This window comes from Pinus tabuliformis, chromosome 2_1 (genome assembly GCF_031772625.1).
Source record: "Pinus tabuliformis cultivar Carrire ecotype Pingquan chromosome 2_1, CPIR1, whole genome shotgun sequence".
Classification (NCBI taxonomy): Eukaryota; Viridiplantae; Streptophyta; class Pinopsida; order Pinales; family Pinaceae; genus Pinus; species Pinus tabuliformis.
The window spans coordinates 855,061,846-855,070,254 of record NC_142299.1 but is presented as its reverse complement, the minus strand read 5'-3'; positions in this window follow the sequence as shown (position 1 = coordinate 855,070,254).

Sequence of the window (8,409 nt, the reverse complement as noted above, 5' to 3'; positions counted from 1 at the left end):
CACGTACCACACGACCATAGACATGGCTGAACCAAATATCTCTTTTAGCCAGTCACCCCTCTACCATATTCCAAGCATGAATATGGGATCTCATAGCACAACCAATCCAAGAACAACCAAGGGAATCCAGAGGTTAAACCACCTCCGGTCCTCCATCCTCACCAAACCATGATCACACCAAAATTGATGCTTTGAACACAACCGAATAGAACTTGGAATCCCATCTGAAATCCATCACTATCCTTGAGGAATTTTCCATCTCATTATCTCTAAGGCTTTACTGCAATCTAAATCTGGAGCGCTAGGCCCTAAACTGAGACTTCTCCCTCAAGATTTATCGTGTATCCCACCAAAAAGGGTCAAGAGATTCCTAGGCCTTTGGGAATGAACCTTGAGACCACCTTCACCCTGGATTCTGAAATCCATCCAACAATTCCAAAGTTCCAAAACCAAAATAAACATCCCAACATACCACGGCATCTAGTAAAAGGCTAGGCTAGATTGAAAACCACTGTCATAACCCGACAAGACCATGCTATCGACAACAAGAGAACCATACACCAACATGCAAAGCCATGCATGTCCAAACCAGCTAGGAAATCACACATGTAAAATGTTACCTGCAAGTATTCTTGCTAAGCCTGCTTGATCCTACTTTCCTTTCCTTGATCCTTGCTTTCTTGTCCTTTCCTTTCCTTGCTTGATTTTCCTTTCCTTTCCTTTCCTTCCCTTTTCTTTGCTCCAAACTAGAGTGCTCCAAGAAAGTGGTAAGTGACCAAGGGACTAAGAGAGAGAGAGATATTAATGAGAGAGCTCCAAACCTAAACTTGAAAAAAGATAGGAAATGATTCTCAGAAGCCTTTTTATGCATGAGTCCTCTAATTTCTTCATTTTCCATTAGTTTGCTTCAATTTCCTCCTCACATGCAACCTATGACCTCTTGACTTCCTTTTCTGATCCTCATTTCCTATATTTTCATAAACAAATGTGCCAAAAATGTATTTTTTCGTTTTACTGCCTTTTCCTTAGCCTTTGCCAATTTTAGTTAGCCAAAACACACATCGAGTGATGTGCATTAGGATATATTTGCCCAACATTCACTTGGAATAAGTGTCCCTTACCCGTGGCCTTATTTTGCCTTTATTAACTTTTATTACATGAACTTTTCACCAGGGCTATTACACAGATAGGTTCAAATTTTAGCTATGGAAGATGGATGAACATGGAAGACCACTATCAGTTATTCATTGGACCTCCTTAGTCATAAATAATTTAGAAGAAACTTCATTTAGAAATTTTGTGGATCAATTTTTGCATACATCCTTGTGTCTTCTTAGTAGAGATATTACACCAAGGATTTCATAAGAGATCAAAAGAGTTTTGCATCTCACAAAACAAGAAAAGGTTGGAGACTAGTATCTTTACTAGAACTATACATAATTCAAATTTATGGATGTGAACTCCCTCCTTACAGGTTGCCAATTTGTGTACCAGTCTGATTTTTTCCTTGGAGTATATAAGGAAGATGTTAAACATGGATGACCTGCATTTTGTGTCAAGAAATCAAAAAGGATAGTTTAAACTGAAGGCACATATTGGTCCTTACATTGTCAACACCTGAGCAACAACAAAGGAGGTAGATAAAGTACTAAAGAAGATGAATTTCAAGCTGAGTTTTACATGGTCTTATGATCCATTAGGGATAATTTCAAAACTGAGATTTGAGCAAAATAAAACACCATATGCACATACACCTAGACCAGAGATGTAGTATGAAAATCAAGAACAATGGACAAAGAATACACTACAAGAGGATGACGAGAAAATTTTCAGTCAAACATCTCTACAAATTGCCATTTCAAAGGACAACGAAGTCGAGAGATCAAGGGAGAGTATGTCTCCTACAGATTCAAGGTCTCAAGCTGCAAAATTTCGTGTTTTCAAGAGGAAAAAGAAATATCCAAATATCAATACTAAGACTAATACTAAAAGTGATACTCAAATAATAAATATTCAAGAGGAATCACCAAAAGAAAAGGGCTCACAAGAGCAAGCCACATTTGTTTTGACAGGTATCCCCACCACTTCATTCCCATATGTTGAGGAGATAGTAGAGTCACCTATGTCTTCTACATCTCAAGCAACACATTAGAACATTTTTGCCATGTATAGGGAAATTAAGAAGAAAAATGAAGCATTGAAAGCCGCTACATATACAAAATTTTGAAAGCAGACCTCTACTACTCAGCACATGTTATTGTCTACACTTGCCACATAAAAGGGACAGTTCCAATTAGCATTCTTGGAACCTATAGTTACAGTCCCTATAAGCGCATAAGACTACAAATAATTATTCTTTTCTTTTGATACCAAGAATATTCATGCAATCGACCAGATTTATTTACACAAATAGGCTGGTGAAATTATCTACTCTGCTTTGAAAAGTTCACTCATGGTAGCCTCCAAGCTGCAAGCCTCTCTAAACAACATACATTCACAACTAAAGATAGAAAAAACTTCATATCTAGCCAAAGACACCAGAACTAAAGCTCTTGAGGATTTGGTAATTAAACTAGGATATGATCATAGTGACATCAAAGCAGCTAAGGAGATGATCAAAAATAAAAATGTAGATATTTAGGATTTAGGAAAGAAGCTCAAGCTTCCAACCACAGAGTTTCCACATACCAAAGAAATCACTCAGCTGGAGACAAAGAAGGAGAAATTGTTTAGGTTGATAGTTAAACAGAATGTTCAAATTCAGAAGATGGAGACAAAGATGGAGGAACTTCTAAAAGAAAAGGAAATGTTAGCAGCTACAGGTACACCAACACAACAAGCATCAACAACAACTTCAATAGAAAGAGAAAAAACATATAGTGTAGATTCTTCTGAAAAGTTAGTTAGAGGTTTGGGTGATTTATCATTGACTAACCAAGAAAATGAGATATTATTAGCATCATTGAGAAAGATGGAGGAGAATAAAATCAAGGCTGACAATGCATAATTAGCAAAGGTGTAGAAGAATTTCATGTTGAACCAACAAATTGAAAAATATGAGAATCAGTCTTTGAAAACTTAGATGTTAGCAGAGGCTAAGAAAAGTATATGGCATAACAACAATGCAAATATTATAGAATTGTGACCATCATTTTAGATTATATTTTAGTAGGAGGGACTAGTACAAAGGGTCAAAGCAAGAGTTGAACAAACAAAAGTTGAAATTGGGCATATACTAGTAGAAGCACACAAAATTATCAAGATGTTGAACAACAAGACTAGAGATGAGCTCGAAGAACTCCATATTTAAGATAGAACATGCAAAGTCATGGAAGTAAAGAGAGTTCTGACAAAGAAGAACCTCATGATCTAGTTATAAAACAAATGCAAGGAATTGGAACTACAAGTGAAAATATTTAACAGAAAGTTTAATGTATTGCAAGAGAGAGGGCTTCCAAATTTGAGAGCCTCTAATGGAAAATTTATTAAATTAGAGAACAATCAAGACCATTTGTGCAACATAGCTACAAATAATTCCAAATTCACCAAAGTAAGAGGAAAAATAATTGGAGAAGATTTCCTAGAAGACCTACAATATGACCTCTACATTCATTATGAATTCCACCATCTCTTTCTCAATAAGCTAATTTTCCAAACATACACAAAGGTAGATGAAAGATTTCGAAGCATGGTGAATTTATCTATTCCTAGTGAAGAACCATGGGATAAATTGTTCATTTTTTTTGAGTGAAATTGAACAGAAATCCTGTAAATTGGGAGCGGTCAAATAGAAGAAGTAAAAATGTAGTTACAATCAACAAAAAAACTCCTCAAAGTGTGAACAGAACATCGAAATATTCCAACATTTCTATTATTTTGTTCTATTTTTGAAATATCTACATTTTTTGATAGATATTATTTTGTAAATAAATTTATTTTGAGATCTAAATTGAGTTTGAGACAAACTCTATAAGTATTTTGTAGAAATATTTATAAAGGGTTGGATTATGCAAAAAAAAAAAAAAAATCTTTCTTTGATTGTAAGTAGTGATCTATATTTTGAAGTAATCAATTAAAAAATACATAGGCATTATTATTTTAGCATTCTTGTGTCAATTAAATGGTGATGTTTTCCTCTCTGTTAATGTGTTTTTCCTTCTAAGTTTTTGTATGGATGTTCTTTCCTGATTGTTGCAAGAAGATTAAGAGCTAAATTTACTTACAGTACATTTCTCTGGCTTGTTAAACAATCTTAATTTTTTCCTTCTGAGATTAAATATAAAATTCATTTAAGTATTCCTTATATTTAATAGAATCTTACTTCATATTCATCTATTCATACCACAAATAATTCAAGAGATCCAAGAGTTTTCCTACCTCGCCCTGTTTCAACTACTCTATTAATTTGTGATTGAATACTGGAGATTTTATGACTACATGACCAATGGAATTTTCTTTCAATTTACAACCAAAAATTTATAAAACCTATCTTGACCTTTCATACCTAGCCTAAGATATAAAAAGTAATCTTAAAATCATATAGAGAGAGCCCTCTCTGAAGCTGGAAGGGCTAGATTCCAAATTTAAAAGTTGGTTTGTGGTTACCTATGTAGTTTTCTTTTTAGCCTAGGAAAACTATGAAGTGCTAACAGGGGTGATATAGACAGACAAATGAGAGGCAAAGGGAGATAGATATATAGATGGGAGGTGGAGAGAGGGAAGAAGAGAGAGATAGAAAGAGGGAGGGAAATATATATAGGTATAGAGAGAGATTGTGTGTGTGTTTGGGAGGTGGGGTGAGATAGAGAGACAAAGAAGGAGAGATGGAGAGAGATATAGATATAGAGGGAGGGGGGAGAGAGGGAAGAATATTTATTTTATTATATGCGTTGATTTCAGTGTATATGATGATTTATAATCCTACTTGAATGCTTTCACTACATGAGTTGATTTAAATGTAGATGTTGATTTCTAATTATATTTGATTTCTTCCACTAAATGTATTAATTTCAGTTTAGATATTGATTTCTAATCCTATTTGATTGCTTTCTCTAGAGGCATTGATTTCAACATAGATGGTGATTCCTAATCTTATTTTATTACTTGCACTAGATGCATTGATTTTAGTGTAGATGTTGATTTCTAATTATATTCGATTGTTTACACTAGATGTATTGATTCTAATGCGGATGTTGGTTTCTAATATTATTTGATTTCTTGAATTATATGCATTGATTTCAATCTAGATGTTGTTTTCTAGTCCTATTTGGTTACTTGCATTAGATGGATTATATGTTGTTAATCATGAGACTATAAATTATTAAAAATATTTTTCTAGATTAGATGGATGGGGGAGAGAGGAAAGAAGATTTCTTACACTAGATGCAGTGATTTTAGTGTAGATGATGATTCCTAATCCTATCTGATTTCTTGAACTTGATGCATTGATTTCAGTGTAGGTGTTGGTTTCTAATTATATTTGATTGCTTGCACTAGATGCATTGATTTCAATGTAGATTTGGATTTCTAATCCTATTTCATTGCTCACACTAGATGCATGGATTTCTAATCCTATTTGATTGCTTTCACTAGATGCATTGATTTCAATGTAGATGTTGATTTCTAATTTCATTTGATTGCTTTCATTTGATGCATTGATTTCGGTGTAGATGTTGTTTTTTTAATTCTATTTGATTGTTTGCATTAGATGCATTAGATGTTGTTAATCTTGAGGCTATAGATTATTAGAAAAAATATCAAGATATATAGTAAACGTAGAGGGACATTATTAAGAAATAATTAGCTGTCAAAAGTTGCGGTACCTAGAATTAAAATGAAAAAGATGTGCATAATCAATCCTCCTGCAAAGTGAAAATTAATCCTTAACAAGATAGCCTCCCTTCTTCATTACCAACTAATTACTAATATACAATTACATATATTCAAAATTTATTAAAAAATACTAATAAAGTAATTGCATACAAAAATGTATTCAAAATATTTATAAGAGGAAAATGTATATTTATAAACATCAAAACAAATAAAATATTCTTGAAGGAGATGTGATAATTGTTTGGAGAAACAAATAATGTAAATAGTTTATAAATCTGGCCATATTTTGTAAATAGTTTATAATAATGTATATTTATAAATATTTTATAATGTAAATAGACTATAGATAATAAAAAATCATCAAAATATTATTGAAGTAAATACATTATTTCAAACATAAATAAAGAAACAAATTATTTCAAGAGTAATCTTGATGTAATAAATTATTAAAACTACTTTTCAAGGTATATTTTATAATATTTGGAGGAAAACTATTTAGAATTAAATAGTTATCAAAAGTTGTGATACCTAAAATTAAATGAAATAAATGTGCAACATCAATCCTCCTGCAAACTATTGACATAATTTCCGCCCTTTTTCATCACTAACTAATTACTAATAAACAATTACATACACATATAAAAATATAACACAACAAATGTAACATTCACAAAAATTACCATGCAAATCCAAACACACAAAACACTCAAAGTATCCAAACACAGGAGTAAAAACCATTCAAGGAAAGCAACACATACCAAAATAAAGAAGAGAATGATATGGTCATGCCAAGCAAAGAAAACATAATTTTAATTTTGAATTTTATCTCAAACATATACATAATAATGATAATCTAAAAATGTGACATCGTTGCCCTCAACTAGAACCAACTTGGATCCATCTAACAACAGATCTATCATGTGTAAAGAGGGATCAAATCCCTCAAGATGTAAACCTTTCCTCAAGTTCTACACACAAAAAATAAGGTTTTGCACCTCAAGGGATTTGATCCCTCTCAACGCATGATAGATCTAGTGTTGGATCTAAGTTGGTAGCCATTACAACCGATAAACTAAATAGCTTCTAGATTCTCAATCTATGTTGTTTTGGCATTTAATATTCAGAGATTCATGAGATGTGCTTCTTTGTCTTCTTTTAATTATACAGTGCTGGTAACACAATCAAACGCCCTAATTCTAGTTATAATAATTTGTAAAGTTTTTATTGAGATTCTTTTGCATTAAATTTTTCTAAATAATTTTTCTTGGGATAACTTTTCTTTCTAAGTCCAACATCTAGATATTTAAGGGCTATGTCATTTGTATATTTATATGTTTTGGTGATTTTTTTGAATTTTGAATTTATAATTAAAAATAAATTTTAAATAATAGAAAATAATAATTTTATTTATACATTTTAAATAATAAAAAATAATGATTTCATCTATAACTATATGGTTAATTTTCTACTAAATAATTCAAATAGTAAAATAACCATATAATTATTGGAAATAATGCTTCTATGTGTGTCATGTGATTTACAGGTTGTTATTGTGAGTCTCGAGGTGTCAATATAGAAGTTGTTGTTTCATGTGTGTATGAGTTATAGTAGTTTCATGTTCCAGTCATATATACACCTTCTTAGGATCTATATTTGTTGAAGTCATTGATTTATATTTTATATATGTAACTGTTGTGATCAATAAAGAAATAAAATGTGGGTTTATGTTAGGAGTGCAATCTCTCTGCTCACTTTCAAATTTCTAATATGGTATCAAAGTCTATTATGGCTTGATTCCCTTACAGGAAGGCCAAGAATATGATACAGGAAGGCCAAGAATATGATAGAGACTTAACTGCTATTGTTTTTGTACATATATTAGTATAGATGTGTTCACTATATGAGTATAGTGTGTTCCCATAGATATTTTTGTGAGTTGTGTAAAGCAATTTGTTTCAAAAGGAAGAGGGTCACCATATTGTCATTTTTGTCATGGGAGAAAGATAACGTGGGCAATGGTATGAGAGACACAAGTTTATTTTATTTTCTATGAGAAATTGTAGTCTGTGATGTATTGTATATTCTCCACGACCTGTACGAGATCATTCTTCCCACTATGGAGAATCATTTCTTCCGAATTCAAACTCGAAACCTTTGGGATGATGCACATGACATTTTACAGGGGATGTAAGACACTTTGTTGTTCTACGGTAGCCATGCCTCTATCTTTTCATTTTTCAGCTATGGTACTCCATTCTATAGGTCCGCGGTCACACTATTTAACTTATCCAAAGTACAAGAGGTTGAAGAAAAAAGGCAGTAGCAAAGTTGATCCCATAAGACATTTATCTAATTCTAGTGGCACTTCCACTGCAGATGAAACACACATGACATTTTTTTATGAAACTATTCTCGGGGCCAACTATTTCTAGGGTTTTTTTTTGTTCGTTGATTCCAATACACTGTGCATTAGGTTGGGGAGCAACATATTTTTTTTTTGCAGAATTTGGTTTTGTTATCATGTTTTTCTGTTAGGGTTAAAATTTAATGGTGAAGATCGTGGCAAGTCGTTGGGAA